This window comes from Myxine glutinosa, chromosome 7, assembly GCF_964187855.1.
Source record: "Myxine glutinosa chromosome 7, kmMyxGlut1.1, whole genome shotgun sequence".
NCBI classification, from domain to species: Eukaryota; Metazoa; Chordata; class Myxini; order Myxiniformes; family Myxinidae; genus Myxine; species Myxine glutinosa.
Window position 1 is genome coordinate 96710753 of NC_136267.1, and position 18590 is coordinate 96729342.

An 18590-nucleotide genomic window follows, 5' to 3' on the forward strand; every position below is an offset into this window, starting at 1 on the left:
CTGATTGAGAATCTGTGGAAAGACTTGAAGATTGCTGTTCACCGACACTCCCCATCCAACTTGACAGAGCTTGAGCAAATCTGCAAGGAAGAATTGGAGAAACTCCCCAAATCCAGATGTGCAAAGCTGAGACAGACATATCCAAGAAGAATCAAAACTGTAATCGCTGCCAAAGACGCTTCTACGAAGTATTAACTCAGCGGGTTGAATACTTATGTAAATTAGATATTTCTGTATTTCGTTTTTAATTATTTTGTAAAAGGATTCAAAAAACAAAATTCCACTTTGACAGTATGGGGTATTATGTGTATATCAGTAACAAAAATCTCATTTTATCCATTTTTAATTCAGGCTGTAACACAACGAAATGTGAAAAAGTCAAGGGGCATGAATTCATTCTGAAGGCTTTGGGGGATTAGTATCATGATTTTTTGGGGGATTTGACCCTCAGGTCAGGGGAGGGGACTTGTAAGCAATGACAGAGAGGAGCAAGCAGGTCCTGATCTGGTACATTATCTTGTGGACTTAACGTCACAGCGGTCAAAACAGAAGATTTTAAAAATTCAAGATATGATATTGGGTCATTCCTGGTGGAACTTTTCGCCGTCTTTCAACCTTGCTTTTGGTGGATAGCATGGGGATTTGCGATGGTGCGCCATCGACTTCACTCTAGTTGTCTTTGTTTGAACATAGACAAGAGTCTTTAGAGCTGGCTTTCTCAACCAGGGGTCCGAGAACCCCTCGGGGACCACCGAGTGCCGCCAGGGGGTCTGCAAGATGCCAGGGGAAAATTATTGATTCAGTCGAGTGTTTACCATATAGTGCTTCCATTGGTTAATTTTTAGTACTAGTACACCCACGCGCACTATGGGAGGGGAAAGGGGAGTCATGTTGTGGAGGGGGAAATATCGCCCGGCACGAAAAAACTTTGGGGAGGGGGGTTATGGTCTTGTAATAACATTAATATCAATTATGCTATTATCATTAGTGTTATTACTTTTGTTATAAGAAGCAACCTTGGAAAAATGCCACATTAGCGCCAGGAAGTGTCATGTTATTAACCCTTGTGATTAACCCATGTTATTAACTCTTGTGGGGTATATAGACTACATTAGTACTTCACTCGGTTCCGTTTGTCGACATGATAAGCATAGAGTTCCTCACGGATGTCCAGATTCCTCCAAATTTATTTCAATTTAGTGTTAAACAGCATTAGCGACTGTTTCAAAAGGTAGTCATACATCTTTGTGGGATCAGTGTGGTGATGAGTTCCAGGTATGTCATGATGCAGCAATGGAGGTGGTAATACCATTCAGTAGCACCTACCTGTGTGAGGCTGACTTTTCAGCCATGACAACACTGAAAACTAAATATAGGTGAAGATTAAACATTGAAGATGACATGCGTGTCTGCTTATCAAAGATTTCCCCATGCATTGACAGTGTTATTGCTAGTCACCAGCAGCAGGCCTCTCATTGAGTAGAGCTTGTATTTAGGCTACAATTAGAAATGGCCACAGTGATTATGAGTAAAGCTTTTGTTTTTTTATGTTTTGAAATGCCATTTGATATGTATTTCAGAAGCAGTTTAACATGCTTGTCAATGAGCAAGTAAACTTTTGATTCCATTCTTAGCTCAACTGGACTTTAGTCCAGTGAGCTTTTGCGATCGAGCAGTTTCCATGGCTCAGTGAGTGAGTGAGTGATTCAGTCAGTGAGTCTGTAAACATTTCAGTAATTATCGCTTGAACCAAACACACGATTTTGATGAAACTTGGCCACATGCTTCAAATCTGATGCCAAAAGAAGGTATATTGACCGCATCAAAATCTGAGCTCAATAAGGGGGTCTATGTGGGGGAGGGGTGTTGGTTTGACGGCCCAAAATAAGTACTCTCTTCTCTGAAACACAAACTAACTTCCCCGAAACAAAAGCACAAAATAAGTGCTCTCTTCTCCGAAACTACACACATGATTTCAATGAAACTTGATCACAACCTTCATCGCCCATGATGTATCAAACTTTGTTCACGGCATTAAAAATATCTGAGTCTCAGGTGGTTTAAAGGGGGGTTGAGTGACTTGCTGCTGATCCAGGTGAGGTTCAGGACATGCGGTCCTATTTTTTCTATTGTTCTGATGTGCCAATTTATGTATCATGTTTAACAAGCAGGCAACCCGCACTCTCAGTAAACTGAAATTAACAAAAGCTGTTACCTTTATAAAGTTAAGTTCTGTTTGTTGGATTACTAATAGCTATCAAACAGTGTAGTAAGCAGACATGCACAGGTCCTCATGGGTGGAATGCATTTTGCTTATCCTGCGCTATCGCATGTGGCTGTGGAACTAGCAATGATTAATAGGAGTGCTGAGATCGCCCATGCCAAGAAAGGACTGGCCATGCTCTCAGTTGTCAAAAACCACGCCAGGGTCATGATAAACTGAGACTGGCATAACAAACGATGGGTGCTTTGTGTCAGAAACTGACAGCACAACCTCTCATTGGTGACACGTGGGTGCATCATGGTGCTTCGTTCTATGGCCATGAACTTTCAATAATGGTAGTGTATCTGCTTCCTCTGTATCTGATGTGCTGATGGTTTCTTGTTTCATTTCCTTTGGTAATGGAGCTCAAATATCTGCAAACAATGAGATAATTTTTCTTTAACAGTGATGTTAAACCAATGAACCAATTGTACAGGCTGTTTCAAAAGAAAAGAGTTCAATAGAACCCTAACACCTTATGTGCAAAAAGACAAGTCTTTCAGTGAAAAGTAATCAGTACATGTATCTGTGCAGTGTCTGTCACGTCACTGAACTACTCAGCTCAAATTTTTGTGAAACCGTCCCAAACTTCCAGTTTGCACTGACCCCTCCTGTGTGTACATATGTGCTGAAGGGTTCCTTTTTGAATTTTTAAAAATATTTTTTCAACCTAAATCTTCAACTTAAATTGCTTATAAAAATGTAATATCACAGACACTAAAAAATAAATTTGTGTAAAATAATTGTTTGTGTTATGATTGATGTAAATCATGACAACACAGCACTCAGGTACAGTCATTATCCTCAGTGAAAACAAGCCCGTTCCTCTGTAGCGATGCGTGGTGAGGCGAGCACAGCGAGCCACTCCATGCTAGTATATATATATATATATATACATAGACACTACCGGTCAAAAGTTTTAGAACACCTCAATTTTTCCAGTTTTTGTTGAAATTTACGCAGTTTAATGTCTCAATGTACTCTGAAATTAAGCATAGAACAAATAAACAATTGGAGATAAAAAATAAATCATAGAATCATTTTGTTTAACAAAATTTAATTTAAATCTTTGACTCAGCAAAGTAGCCACCTTTTGCAGATAAAACCGACGAACACACTCCTGGCATTCTTTCTTCAATGGAAATCAAATATTGTTCAGGAAGTTCTTCCCAACACTGTTGCAGAAGTTCCCACAAATGTTTGCTTTTACCCTTCTGTCCAGTTCATCCCAAACCAGCTCGATGGGGTTTAAGTCTGGAGACTGTGCTGGCCATTCCATGATTTGAAGCCTACCGTCTTGTTCTTTTCCTCGAAGGTAGGTTTGACATAGCTTGGAGGTGTGTTTAGGGTCATTATCTTGCTGTAGGATGAACCCCTGACCAACTAGGCATATACCAGAGGCTATTGCATGTCGCTGCAAAATGCTGTGGTAGCCCGTTTGGTTCAGGGTGCCAGTCACTCTGTGCAAGTCGCCGACTGGATCCACCAAAAGAGCCCCAGACCATCACGCTTCGTCCTCCATGTTTGACAGTTGGTGTCACACACTGAGGAACCATCCTTTCGCCTACTCGACGGTGTACAAAAACTGTGTGATGAACCAATGATTTCAAATTTTGATTCATCGGTCCAAAAGACCTTCTTCCAGTCTTCAGTCGTCCACTGGCGGTGCTTCATGGCCCAGGCAAGCCTCTTTTTCTTATTTTGCCATCTTAGCAATGGCTTTCTTACTGCCACTCGACCTGTCAAACCTGCAGCTCGAAGTCTGCTCTTCACAGTTGAAACTGAGACTTGCTTACTTCAATCAGTGTTAAGCTGTGCTTGAAGCTGTTATCCTGTGAGCCGCCTATCACGCAAGCTGTTGAACATCAGAAACTTGTCTTCTGATTCTGTTGTGACTTTGGGTCTGCCAGACCTCTTCCTGTCAGAGTTTCCTCCAGTTGTCCAAATAATGCTTCAGAGGGTGTAATAACAGTCTATTCCAATACTGCTTTTATACAGACAGGGGATTTGTAATGAAGTAATCAGCAGAGGTTGGGACACCTGTCAGAATTCTTTGCATCAACTTTCAAGGCTTAATTTACTTACATTGCTGCAGAACAGCTGCAAGCTTTTAACCCATTACCTGTTCCCTGAATAAAGTCTTTTTTTTACAATATAACTGTAATTTACATAATTTTCCCGTTTTTGCTAACCTAAACTTTTTTTTTTAACCTCGTGCAGTTTACTGCTTACCTTTGTACCATTTCAGGTTATTCACTGAACATTAAACTGCATAAATTTCAATAAAAACTGGAAAAATTGAGGTGTTCTAAAACTTTTGACCGCTAGTGTATATATATATATATATATATATATATATATATATATATATATATATATATATATATATATATATATATATATGTATATATATATATATATATATATATGTATATATATATATATGTATATATATATATATATATATGTATATATATATATATATATATATATATATGTGTATATATATATATATATATATATATATATATATATATATATATATATATATATATATATATATATATATATATATATATATACACGCGTTGAGAGCCAGCATGGGCCCCAGGGCAAACAACCTCGGGCCCCCACCCCCACCCTTTCTCTCTTTAAAGGGGGGTTTGACACGTTAAAGCTCACAGTTCAAGTGTTGAAAAGTAAAGAAATAAACTATTAACAAATCTATTATACAAGTTTAAGTTGATGCACCTCCTACGTGTTGCAGAGTAGAGAACATACAGCACAGTCAAATTGTCCAAAGCATTATGAAATGCTCCAGACAAACGGCCTGAAACAGTATTTATACTGTTTGTTCAGTATTTATACCCCTTCAGCACTGCCTCCCTTCACTACCCTCTCACCACTCCCTCTCTCACTATCTCTTCACCACTCCTTGCCCATGCAACCCCCTCAGCACTGCCTCCCTTCACTACCCTCTCACCACTCCCTCTCTCACTATCTCTTCACCACTCCCGGCCCATGCAACCCCCTCAGCACTGCCTCCCTTCACTACCTTCTCACCACTCCCTTTCTCACTATCTCTTCACCACTCCTTGCCCATGCAACGCCCTCAGCACTGCCTCCCTTAACTACCTTCTCACCACTCCCTCTCTCACTATCTCTTCACCACTCCTTGCCCATGGAACGCCCTCAGCACTGCCTCCCTTCACTACCCTCTCACCACTCCCTCTCTCACTATCTCTTCACCACTCCCTGCCCATGCAACCCCCTCAGCACTGCCTCCCTTCACTACCCTCTCACCACTCCCTCTCTCACTATCTCCTCACCACTCCCTGCCCATGCAACCCCCTCAGCACTGCCTCCATTCACTACCCTCTCACCACTCCCTCTCTCACTATCTCTTCACCACTCCCTGTCCATGCAACCACCTCAGCACTGCCTCCCTTCACTACCCTCTCACCACTCCCTCTCTCACTATCTCTTCACCACTCCCGGCCCATGCAACCCCCTCAGCACTGCCTTCCTTCACTACCCTCTCACCACTCCCTCTCTCACTATCTCTTCACCACTCCCTGCCCATGCAACCCCTCAGCACTGCCTATCCTCACTACCCTCTCACCACTGCCTGCCCTTGCTATCTCCTCACCACTCCCTGCACATGCAACCCCATCAGCACTGCCTACCTTCACTACCCTCTCACCACTGCTTTCCCTCGCTATCTCTTCATCACTAGTTACCCCTCACCACTCAGTACCCCCTCATAAGGTATTCAATCTTTGAACAAACTGAGAGAGGGCACCAGAGACTCCTTCATGTGGGGCAGCATTTGATCTGAGCCCTGACTAGGCTCCTGGCCACCATGCTTCAAATGTGCGTCGGTTCTTGAATGATGTCTTTCTAGGCAAGTGGCTCGGGAGACACGGACTAATTGTTTGCCCACCTCGTTCCCCTGACCTGTCCCCATTGGACTACATTTTATGGGGCTATGTAAAACTGTTCTTTACTCATCAAAACCACATTCTTTGGATGAACTTACAGCTTTGATCACAAATGCAATTCCTGAAATTATTCAGCAGCAACTGAATAATATTTTCAATCAACTTGAAAAATTGGATTGAATGATGTATGACAAAAGATCGTGGTGATGTTAAAGTCTAAAAAGTTTAACGGTATTAGTAAAGATGTTATTGTAGCGGTTACCGCGGGATGCACACAATCGCCTTGCACCGGCCAGAACACGGCCAGACGTGCCTCTCCCGGGCATGCCCGGACTCACTGTTCCCGGGCACGCCCGAACCTCCCAGGCACGCCCGGTCAAGTCTTTCCCGGGCATGCCCGCTCTCGCCTTTCCAGGGCTCGCCCAGAGCATCCGGGCATGCCCGCTATCGCCTTTTCAGGGCTCGCCCAGAGCGTCCGGGCATGCCCGCTCTCGCTTTTCCAGTGCTCGTCCAGAGCGCCCGGGCACGCCCAGCCTCGACTTGCCAGGCCGCAGCCAAACACGCCCGGGCAGGTCCAGACTCGCCTTTCCAAGGCTCGCCCTTGACACCCGGGCATGCCCGGTATAGCTTTTGCCGGGCAAACTTCCCGACATAAATGTGTATATATATTGCTGCCCGATAAACGGGCTTGTCAGAATACCTGAGCTGTTTTGTTTCAATAAAGCAACTCGGACGAATTCCGTCTTTGGTCGCGTCAATTCTTTCGACTCGCGTTGGAGCGCAGTTCCTTCATTGGTGACCTACCGACATGGATACGGCAGTGACGCTTAAACTGCCTACCTTCTGGGAGGCTCACGCGGCTGTTTGGTTCGCTCAGGCGGACTCTCAGTTCGCCCTGCGAGGCATCACCGTGGACGACACCCGCTTCCACCATGTTGTGGCGGCGCTCGGTTCCGCCACCGCGGCCCGCGCCTTGAGCCTCCTCGAGCACCCGCCGGCTGCTGACAAATACGACGCGCTGAAGACACTCCTCCTCGACGCTTTCGCCCTCTCACCGGCAGCACGCGCACGGCGCCTGCTCGCTCTGCCCGAGCTCGGCGACACGCGCCCGTCCGAGCGCATGGACTATATGCTCTCGTTGCTCAGTGAGCACTCTCCGGATTTTCTGTTCCGCGAGCTGTTCCTTCGCCAGCTGCCTCACCCGGTACACCTCGCCCTGGCTGGCATGTTGATCACGGATTCCCGCGCCCTCGCCAGGGAAGCCGATAAGATCTCCTCGGCGGGCCAGCACATCAGCGCGGTTACCTGGAGCCCGCCGCCGTCCGAGGCGATGCCCACGACACCCGAGTGCCCTGCGCGGTTGGAGGCTGAACTGCCGGTGCAACTGGCGGCCGCCACGCCGCACCGCCCGCTTCCGACACGACGGCCGGGGCCTCCACCTGACCGGGCGTGGTGTTATTACCACGCCAGGTTCGGACACAAGGCTCAGACGTGCCGGCCCCCGTGCACTTTCGGCAGGTCTGGAAACGGCCGGGCCGGCGTTCATTCCCAGCCATGAGCGCCGGCCACTCGGGCAACTTGCTGTTTATTCGGGACAAAGCGTCTGGGCGGCGTTTCCTGTGTGACATCGGCGCCCAACTGAGCGTCATACCCGCCTCCGAGCAGGACAGGCGGGACGCCGTTTGCGGCCCCTCTTTGGTCGCTGCTAATGGCTCGGCCATACGCACTTTCGGCCCACGCGTCGTCACCCTCTGCTTCGGCAGCCAGCGTTTTCAATGGACTTTTGTGAACGCCTGCGTCCCCATGGCTTTGCTGGGCGCCGACTTCCTCTGCGCGCACGGGCTGCTGGTCGACGTCAAACGTCGTCGCCTTGTCAACGCCGAGACCTTCAGCTCCCTGGCGTGCATGATGAGCAGCTCCGCGCCGACCGAACTGGCGTGCGCCCTCCCGGCAGCGAACGAGTTCGCTCGCCTGCTCGCGGAATTCCCGGCCCTCACGCGGCCGACGTTTTCGGCCGTCGCGGTGCGGCACGGGATCGAGCACCACATACCGACTACGGGCCCGCCGGTCTACGCCAGGGCCCGCCGCCTCGACCCGGCCAAGCTCGCCGTGGCGAAGGCCGAGTTCGACGCGTTGGAGCACCTCGGCATCGTGCGGCGCTCCGATAGCGCGTGGGCCTCGCCACTGCACATCGTGCCAAAGCCGGGGGGTGGATGGCGCCCGTGTGGCGACTACCGCCGTCTCAACGACGCTACCACCCCCGACAGGTACCCGATCCCGCATATTCAGGACTTTTCCGCCCGTTTGGCGGGACGGGTCATCTTTTCGAAAATTGACCTGATACGGGGCTACCACCAGGTACCTTTCCGGGCGGCCGACGTCCCGAAGACAGCCGTCATCATGCCGTTCGGCCTGTTCGAATTTTTGCGGATGCCGTTTGGCCTCAAGAACGTGGCCCAGGCGTTCCAGCGCTTGATGGACGGCGTGCTGCGCGACCTGCCGTTTCTTTTCGTCTATCTGGACGATATCCTCGTCGCCAGCACGTCCCGCGCCGAGCACCTCCTCCACCTCCGAACACTGTTCGGTCGCCTCAGCGAGCACGGCTTAATTGTCAACCCGGTCAAATGCCACTTCGGCGCGACGACCGTTGACTTTTTGGGCCACCGCATCACCAAGACCGGGGCCGTGCCGCTGCCGACCAAGGTCGAGGCCATCACCACGTTCCCGCGTCCCCGTTCCATCAAGGCCCTCCAAGAGTTCCTCGGCATGGTGAATTTTTATCACCGATTCGTGCCCCGCGCTGCTCAGCTCATGCGGCCCCTTTACGAGGCCCTCTGGGGCAAGCCGGCCAAGCATGACATTGTTTGGTCCGCGGCCATGGACGCGGCCTTCGCCAGCGCCAAACGGGCCCTCGCCGATGCAACGCTGCTGGCTCACCCGGTGCTCAACGCGCCCATCGCCCTCATTACGGACGCCTCCAACTACGCGGTGGGTGCCGTCCATGAGCAATGGGTGGACGGGGTTTGGCAGCCACTCGCTTTTTTCAGCCGGCAACTCCGGCCGAACGAGTTAAACTACAGCACGTTCGACCGCGAGCTGCTCGGGCTATTCCTGGCCGTTCGCCATTTCCGACACCTCCTGGAGGGCCGCCCGTTCACGGCTTTCATCGACCACAAGCCGTTGGTCTACGCAATGGCTAAGGTCACGGAGCCGTGGTCGGCCCGCCAGCAGTGCCACCTCTCCGCCGTGTCTGAGTTCACCACGGACATCCGGCACGTCGCCGGCAAAGACAACGCCGTGGCCGACTGTCTTTCTCGGGCCAGCGCGAACGCGGTCCACCTCGGCGTGGACTTCGCGCTCATGGCGGCCGACCAGACCACCGACGCCTCGGTGCAGGCACTCCGTGCGGCGGACACGGGCCTCCGCCTGGCCGACATTCCCTTCGCGGGCACCGTCCTGCTCTGCGACGTCTCCCAGGGCCAGCCTCGCCCCATCGTGCCCGTTTCCTGGCAGCGCCCCATCTTCGCCTCCATCCACGGCCTTTCTCACCCGGGCCGGAAAGCTTCTCAGAAGCTGGTGTCGGCGCGTTTCGTCTGGCACGGCCTTCGACGAAACATCCGCGACTGGGCCAACGCCTGCACGGCCTGCCAGCGGGTCAAGGTCCACCGCCACACCCAGGCCCCGCACCTTTCGCCGTGCCTGAATGGCGTTTCGACCACGTCCACGTGGACCTGGTGGGTCCCCTGCCCCCCTCGCGGGGGTTCACCCACCTGCTCACCATGGTGGACACGACCACCAGGTGGCCGGAGGCCGTGCCCCTCGCCTCCACCACCACCGCCGACGTGGCGCAGGCATTCATCGCCACCTGGGTCGCGCGCTTCGGCGCACCAGCGGAGATCTCGTCCGACCGTGGCCCACAGTTCACGTCTGAGCTTTGGGGCACGGTCACCCGTTCGTTGGGGGTCACGCTGCACCGCACCACGGCCTACCACCCCCAAGCCAACGGGTTGTGCGAGCGGTTTCACCGCTCCATGAAGGCCGCACTCATGGCCGGCCTTCAGGACGACGGTTGGGCCGACCGGCTGCCGTGGGTCCTTTTGGGCCTTCGCACGGCCCCCAAGGAAGACCTCCAGGCGTCCGCCGCCGAGCTCGTCTACGGCCAGCCGCTCCGCGTCCCGGGCGAATTCATGCCCGACGCTACCAGTCCCTGGTCCGCCGCTCGCCAGCGCTTGGACCTCCAGGAGGCCGCCCGACGATTTGCCCCCGTGCCGACGTCCCGCCACGGTGGGCCCCAGTCCTACGTCCCCCCGGCGCTTCGCACAGCGGAGTACGTCTTTGTGCGTCATGACGCACACCGGGGGCCACTCCGGCCGCCGTACGACGGGCCCTTCCGGGTCCTGCGACGGGGCGACAAGTCTTTCATCGTCGACTTCGGCGGCCGGCCGGACCGGATTTCTGTGGACCGCCTCAAACCGGCGCACATGGACGTCGACCGACCACCACGGTTGGCCCTTCCTCCGCGGCGAGGCTGCCCCCCGTCCACAGTTCCCCCCGCTCAACTACCCACCACCACGTCGGACCCCTCCCCACGACCCTCCAGGGGTCGCTTCGGCCGGGTCATCCGGACCCCCCTTAAATTGACCCTGCCGGTGCAGGTCGATTCTGGAGGGGCGTGTGTAGCGGTTACCGCTGGATGCACACAATCGCCTTGCACCGGCCAGAACACGGCCAGACGCGCCTCTCCCGGGCATGCCCGGACTCACTGTTCCCGGGCGCGCCCGAACCTCCCGGGCACGCCCGGTCTCGTCTTTCCCGGGCATGCCCGCTCTCGCCTTTCCAGGGCTCGCCCAGAGCGTCCGGGCATGCCCGCTATCGCCTTTCCATGGCTCGCCCAGAGCGTCCGGGCATGCCCGCTATCGCCTTTCCAGGGCTCGCCCAGAGCGTCCGGGCATGCCCGCTCTCGCTTTTCCAGTGCTCGTCCAGAGCGCCCGGGCACGCCCAGCCTCGACTTGCCAGGCCGCAGCCAAACACGCCCGGGCAGGTCCAGACTCGCCTTTCCAAGGCTCGCCCTTGACACCCGGGCATGCCCGGTATAGCTTTTGCCGGGCAAACTTCCCGACATAAATGTGTATATATATTGCTGCCCGATAAACGGGCTTGTCAGAATACCTGAGCTGTTTTGTTTCAATAAAGCAACTCGGACGAATTCCGTCTTTGGTCGCGTCAATTCTTTCGACTCGCGTTGGAGCGCAGTTCCTTCATTGGTGACCTACCGACATGGATACGGCAGTGACGCTTAAACTGCCTACCTTCTGGGAGGCTCACGCGGCTGTTTGGTTCGCTCAGGCGGACTCTCAGTTCGCCCTGCGAGGCATCACCGTGGACGACACCCGCTTCCACCATGTTGTGGCGGCGCTCGGTTCCGCCACCGCGGCCCGCGCCTTGAGCCTCCTCGAGCACCCGCCGGCTGCTGACAAATACGACGCGCTGAAGACACTCCTCCTCGACGCTTTCGCCCTCTCACCGGCAGCACGCGCACGGCGCCTGCTCGCTCTGCCCGAGCTCGGCGACACGCGCCCGTCCGAGCGCATGGACTATATGCTCTCGTTGCTCAGTGAGCACTCTCCGGATTTTCTGTTCCGCGAGCTGTTCCTTCGCCAGCTGCCTCACCCGGTACACCTCGCCCTGGCTGGCATGTTGATCACGGATTCCCGCGCCCTCGCCAGGGAAGCCGATAAGATCTCCTCGGCGGGCCAGCACATCAGCGCGGTTACCTGGAGCCCGCCGCCGTCCGAGGCGATGCCCACGACACCCGAGTGCCCTGCGCGGTTGGAGGCTGAACTGCCGGTGCAACTGGCGGCCGCCACGCCGCACCGCCCGCTTCCGACACGACGGCCGGGGCCTCCACCTGACCGGGCGTGGTGTTATTACCACGCCAGGTTCGGACACAAGGCTCAGACGTGCCGGCCCCCGTGCACTTTCGGCAGGTCTGGAAACGGCCGGGCCGGCGTTCATTCCCAGCCATGAGCGCCGGCCACTCGGGCAACTTGCTGTTTATTCGGGACAAAGCGTCTGGGCGGCGTTTCCTGTGTGACATCGGCGCCCAACTGAGCGTCATACCCGCCTCCGAGCAGGACAGGCGGGACGCCGTTTGCGGCCCCTCTTTGGTCGCTGCTAATGGCTCGGCCATACGCACTTTCGGCCCACGCGTCGTCACCCTCTGCTTCGGCAGCCAGCGTTTTCAATGGACTTTTGTGAACGCCTGCGTCCCCATGGCTTTGCTGGGCGCCGACTTCCTCTGCGCGCACGGGCTGCTGGTCGACGTCAAACGTCGTCGCCTTGTCAACGCCGAGACCTTCAGCTCCCTGGCGTGCATGATGAGCAGCTCCGCGCCGACCGAACTGGCGTGCGCCCTCCCGGCAGCGAACGAGTTCGCTCGCCTGCTCGCGGAATTCCCGGCCCTCACGCGGCCGACGTTTTCGGCCGTCGCGGTGCGGCACGGGATCGAGCACCACATACCGACTACGGGCCCGCCGGTCTACGCCAGGGCCCGCCGCCTCGACCCGGCCAAGCTCGCCGTGGCGAAGGCCGAGTTCGACGCGTTGGAGCACCTCGGCATCGTGCGGCGCTCCGATAGCGCGTGGGCCTCGCCACTGCACATCGTGCCAAAGCCGGGGGGTGGATGGCGCCCGTGTGGCGACTACCGCCGTCTCAACGACGCTACCACCCCCGACAGGTACCCGATCCCGCATATTCAGGACTTTTCCGCCCGTTTGGCGGGACGGGTCATCTTTTCGAAAATTGACCTGATACGGGGCTACCACCAGGTACCTTTCCGGGCGGCCGACGTCCCGAAGACAGCCGTCATCATGCCGTTCGGCCTGTTCGAATTTTTGCGGATGCCGTTTGGCCTCAAGAACGTGGCCCAGGCGTTCCAGCGCTTGATGGACGGCGTGCTGCGCGACCTGCCGTTTCTTTTCGTCTATCTGGACGATATCCTCGTCGCCAGCACGTCCCGCGCCGAGCACCTCCTCCACCTCCGAACACTGTTCGGTCGCCTCAGCGAGCACGGCTTAATTGTCAACCCGGTCAAATGCCACTTCGGCGCGACGACCGTTGACTTTTTGGGCCACCGCATCACCAAGACCGGGGCCGTGCCGCTGCCGACCAAGGTCGAGGCCATCACCACGTTCCCGCGTCCCCGTTCCATCAAGGCCCTCCAAGAGTTCCTCGGCATGGTGAATTTTTATCACCGATTCGTGCCCCGCGCTGCTCAGCTCATGCGGCCCCTTTACGAGGCCCTCTGGGGCAAGCCGGCCAAGCATGACATTGTTTGGTCCGCGGCCATGGACGCGGCCTTCGCCAGCGCCAAACGGGCCCTCGCCGATGCAACGCTGCTGGCTCACCCGGTGCTCAACGCGCCCATCGCCCTCATTACGGACGCCTCCAACTACGCGGTGGGTGCCGTCCATGAGCAATGGGTGGACGGGGTTTGGCAGCCACTCGCTTTTTTCAGCCGGCAACTCCGGCCGAACGAGTTAAACTACAGCACGTTCGACCGCGAGCTGCTCGGGCTATTCCTGGCCGTTCGCCATTTCCGACACCTCCTGGAGGGCCGCCCGTTCACGGCTTTCATCGACCACAAGCCGTTGGTCTACGCAATGGCTAAGGTCACGGAGCCGTGGTCGGCCCGCCAGCAGTGCCACCTCTCCGCCGTGTCTGAGTTCACCACGGACATCCGGCACGTCGCCGGCAAAGACAACGCCGTGGCCGACTGTCTTTCTCGGGCCAGCGCGAACGCGGTCCACCTCGGCGTGGACTTCGCGCTCATGGCGGCCGACCAGACCACCGACGCCTCGGTGCAGGCACTCCGTGCGGCGGACACGGGCCTCCGCCTGGCCGACATTCCCTTCGCGGGCACCGTCCTGCTCTGCGACGTCTCCCAGGGCCAGCCTCGCCCCATCGTGCCCGTTTCCTGGCAGCGCCCCATCTTCGCCTCCATCCACGGCCTTTCTCACCCGGGCCGGAAAGCTTCTCAGAAGCTGGTGTCGGCGCGTTTCGTCTGGCACGGCCTTCGACGAAACATCCGCGACTGGGCCAACGCCTGCACGGCCTGCCAGCGGGTCAAGGTCCACCGCCACACCCAGGCCCCGCACCTTTCGCCGTGCCTGAATGGCGTTTCGACCACGTCCACGTGGACCTGGTGGGTCCCCTGCCCCCCTCGCGGGGGTTCACCCACCTGCTCACCATGGTGGACACGACCACCAGGTGGCCGGAGGCCGTGCCCCTCGCCTCCACCACCACCGCCGACGTGGCGCAGGCATTCATCGCCACCTGGGTCGCGCGCTTCGGCGCACCAGCGGAGATCTCGTCCGACCGTGGCCCACAGTTCACGTCTGAGCTTTGGGGCACGGTCACCCGTTCGTTGGGGGTCACGCTGCACCGCACCACGGCCTACCACCCCCAAGCCAACGGGTTGTGCGAGCGGTTTCACCGCTCCATGAAGGCCGCACTCATGGCCGGCCTTCAGGACGACGGTTGGGCCGACCGGCTGCCGTGGGTCCTTTTGGGCCTTCGCACGGCCCCCAAGGAAGACCTCCAGGCGTCCGCCGCCGAGCTCGTCTACGGCCAGCCGCTCCGCGTCCCGGGCGAATTCATGCCCGACGCTACCAGTCCCTGGTCCGCCGCTCGCCAGCGCTTGGACCTCCAGGAGGCCGCCCGACGATTTGCCCCCGTGCCGACGTCCCGCCACGGTGGGCCCCAGTCCTACGTCCCCCCGGCGCTTCGCACAGCGGAGTACGTCTTTGTGCGTCATGACGCACACCGGGGGCCACTCCGGCCGCCGTACGACGGGCCCTTCCGGGTCCTGCGACGGGGCGACAAGTCTTTCATCGTCGACTTCGGCGGCCGGCCGGACCGGATTTCTGTGGACCGCCTCAAACCGGCGCACATGGACGTCGACCGACCACCACGGTTGGCCCTTCCTCCGCGGCGAGGCTGCCCCCCGTCCACAGTTCCCCCCGCTCAACTACCCACCACCACGTCGGACCCCTCCCCACGACCCTCCAGGGGTCGCTTCGGCCGGGTCATCCGGACCCCCCTTAAATTGACCCTGCCGGTGCAGGTCGATTCTGGAGGGGCGTGTGTAGCGGTTACCGCTGGATGCACACAATCGCCTTGCACCGGCCAGAACACGGCCAGACGCGCCTCTCCCGGGCATGCCCGGACTCACTGTTCCCGGGCGCGCCCGAACCTCCCGGGCACGCCCGGTCTCGTCTTTCCCGGGCATGCCCGCTCTCGCCTTTCCAGGGCTCGCCCAGAGCGTCCGGGCATGCCCGCTATCGCCTTTCCATGGCTCGCCCAGAGCGTCCGGGCATGCCCGCTATCGCCTTTCCAGGGCTCGCCCAGAGCGTCCGGGCATGCCCGCTCTCGCTTTTCCAGTGCTCGTCCAGAGCGCCCGGGCACGCCCAGCCTCGACTTGCCAGGCCGCAGCCAAACACGCCCGGGCAGGTCCAGACTCCCCTTTCCAAGGCTCGCCCTTGACACCCGGGCATGCCCGGTATAGCTTTTGCCGGGCAAACTTCCCGACATAAATGTGTATATATATTGCTGCCCGATAAACGGGCTTGTCAGAATACCTGAGCTGTTTTGTTTCAATAAAGCAACTCGGACGAATTCCGTCTTTGGTCGCGTCAATTCTTTCGACTCGCGTTGTAGCGCAGTTCCTTCATTATGAAGTATTCTTTCATGCACCATTCATAGCTTATTTCTATCATGTGTATATCAAAAGCTATCCAAGTTCAACGTTGCTCAAATTCATATCCAGATATAAATCTGCTCTTCATGGCAGAGTGGCCAGACGGAAGCCTCTCCTCAGTGACAGACACATGAAAGCCCGCTTAGAGTTTGCAAAAAAGCACCTAAAGGACTCTCAGACTGTGAGAAACAAGATTCTGTGGTCTGATGAAACCAAGATTGAACTGTTTGGTTTCCGTCTGGCCACTCTGCCATAAAGCCCAGATCGGTGGAGGGTTGCAGTGATGGTTGTCCTTCTGGAAGCCTCTCCCATCTCCACAAAGGATCTCTGGAGCTCAGCCAGAGTGACCATCGGGTTCATGGTCACCTCTCTTACCAAGGCCCTTCTCCCCCGATTGCTCAGTTTGGCTGGGCGGCCATCTCTAGGAAGAGTCGTGGTTGTTCCAAACTTCTTCCATTTAAGAATTATGGAGGCCACTGTGCTCTTAGGAACCTTCAATGCTGCAGACATTTTTTTGTAGGCTTCCCCAAATCTGTGCCTCGACACAATCCTGTCTCTGAGCTCTGCAGGCAGTTCCTTCGACCTCATGGCTTGGTTTTTGCTCTGATATGCATTGTCAGCTGTGAGACCTTATATAGACAGGTGTGTGCCTTTCCAAATCATGTCCAATGAATTGAATTTACCACAGGTGGACTCCAATCAAGGTGTAGAAACATCTCAAAGATGATCAAGAGAAATGGGAGGCACCTGAGCTAAATTTCAAGTGTCATAGCAAAGGGTATGAATACTTATGTCAATGTGATATTTCCATTTTTTCTTTTTAATAAATCTGCAAAACTTTCTAAAATCCTGTATTCTCTTTGTCATTATGGGGTATTGAGTGTAGATTGATGAGGGAAAACATGAATTTAAACGATTTCAACATAAGGCTGCAACATAACAAAATGTGAAAAAAGTGAAGGGGTCTGAATACTTTCTGAATGCACTGTATATATATATATATATATATATACATACATACATTCATATATATTATATTTTATTTTTTGCATGGAGGACAAGAACATGCGACATCAGCATACTTTTACTTTAATTACAAACTCACGAGATGAAACGGATTGATCAACACATTAAATGGGATTTGAACAAAGGACTCCAGAAATCATGAGCGAAATGAATGCGAAACAGGCTAACTCATCTTACGCAAGAGGACTTAACATCCTTATCAAATTCAACTTACTGACAGCATATATGTAGTCATGGTTTGTAGCATCGGCTATACATATCCTCAGTACAGTAAAAGTGATATGGATGTCAAATAGGTCGAACTAAAAATGTACATGAATCAAAATGTTCAAGATTTATTGAATGGGATGTGTGTAATGGAATGGTTGAAGGGTTCCCTTTGTCGTGCGTCAGTTTCTTTGTATATCTTTGTATTGAATTGATTTAATGGAAGATTTAAATCTATTTTAACAATTGGGTGGAACTTTTGAATGTATCCGATGGAAGGTAAATCATGATCAATTTTGGGTCCTGAAATTACCAATGGGCTCATCACGACAAGGTATTACCTGGTAATGATTGGCCGTTTTGCCTCTGCAGGAGCCATCATTGTATGCTCTTTTATGGACTGTTTGTGATTGATAGGTTGCTGCTTGGCTTGATGTGTTTGCCTGGTCCAATGTGGTTCCATCCAACTCAGTGATGATAATGGGACAGCACACCGTTTGAGGAAATTTTCAGGTCTTGATTAATCAGATTGGAAAATTCCACAGCCACTGTTGGTTGCCCATTTACTGTCTTTGGAATTTTGGTTCACATTGCTGTCCGAGTAAAAGCCACAGAATGGGATGGAGGAGTCGTATTGTGTTCCTTTTCTCGCTCTTTTTCGCTGTGGCTGCGCAGATCATATTTGTAAGTTACACATAGCTGTCTACAAATAAAAACAGAAATAATACAAACAAACACAACATGCATTTTAAAGGCCATTTTCCCCACGAGAGCGGGGGTTAGCCTTGCGGTCCCCATGACAATCTTCTCCATTTTGCCCTATTTTCTGCATCTCTCCTTGTTAACCCCCTTGCCCGCATTTCTTATTCCACCATCTTCAGCCAAGTCTTTCTCTGTCTTCCCCGTCCTCTACTTCCTTCTACATTCATTTCCATCACTCTTCTCAACCAGTCACTTTCATCCTTCCTCAACACATGACCAAACCATCTCAACCTGTTCCTCTTCACAGCATCAATCACAGGCTCCATTCCCATCATCTTTCGAAAAACGGAAATAATACAAAGGTCATTAATCGTTAGAAAGGTCATCTCATGAGTCACCACCCAACAGGACTGAGGGATGAGCAAGATCGATACACATATTTAGCTCAAAGTCAAATATTTCTGCTATGAAATGGTCTTCATCAGGACATGAGGCTCTGATGAAATGTATTGTATTCTCTTTCTCTCTCTCTCTCTCTCTTTCTCTCTTTCTCTCTTTCTCTCTTTCTCTCTTTCTCTCTTTCTCTCTTTCTCTCTCTTCTCTCTCTTCTCTCTCTTCTCTCCCCCCCCCCAAAACGTTCGCCTGTCTTTTTTTGGTAGACTTTGATTAGATTTTTGATTAACAATCTGTCTGC

General features: G+C 53.9%; 1 protein-coding gene across 1 annotated transcript in view; it reads left to right on the plus strand.

The window, feature by feature from the left end:
* LOC137417442 (sodium channel protein type 1 subunit alpha) overlaps positions 1–18590 on the plus strand; it is a 269938-nt gene that overhangs the window by 176878 nt on the left and 74470 nt on the right. The window lies entirely within an intron of this gene.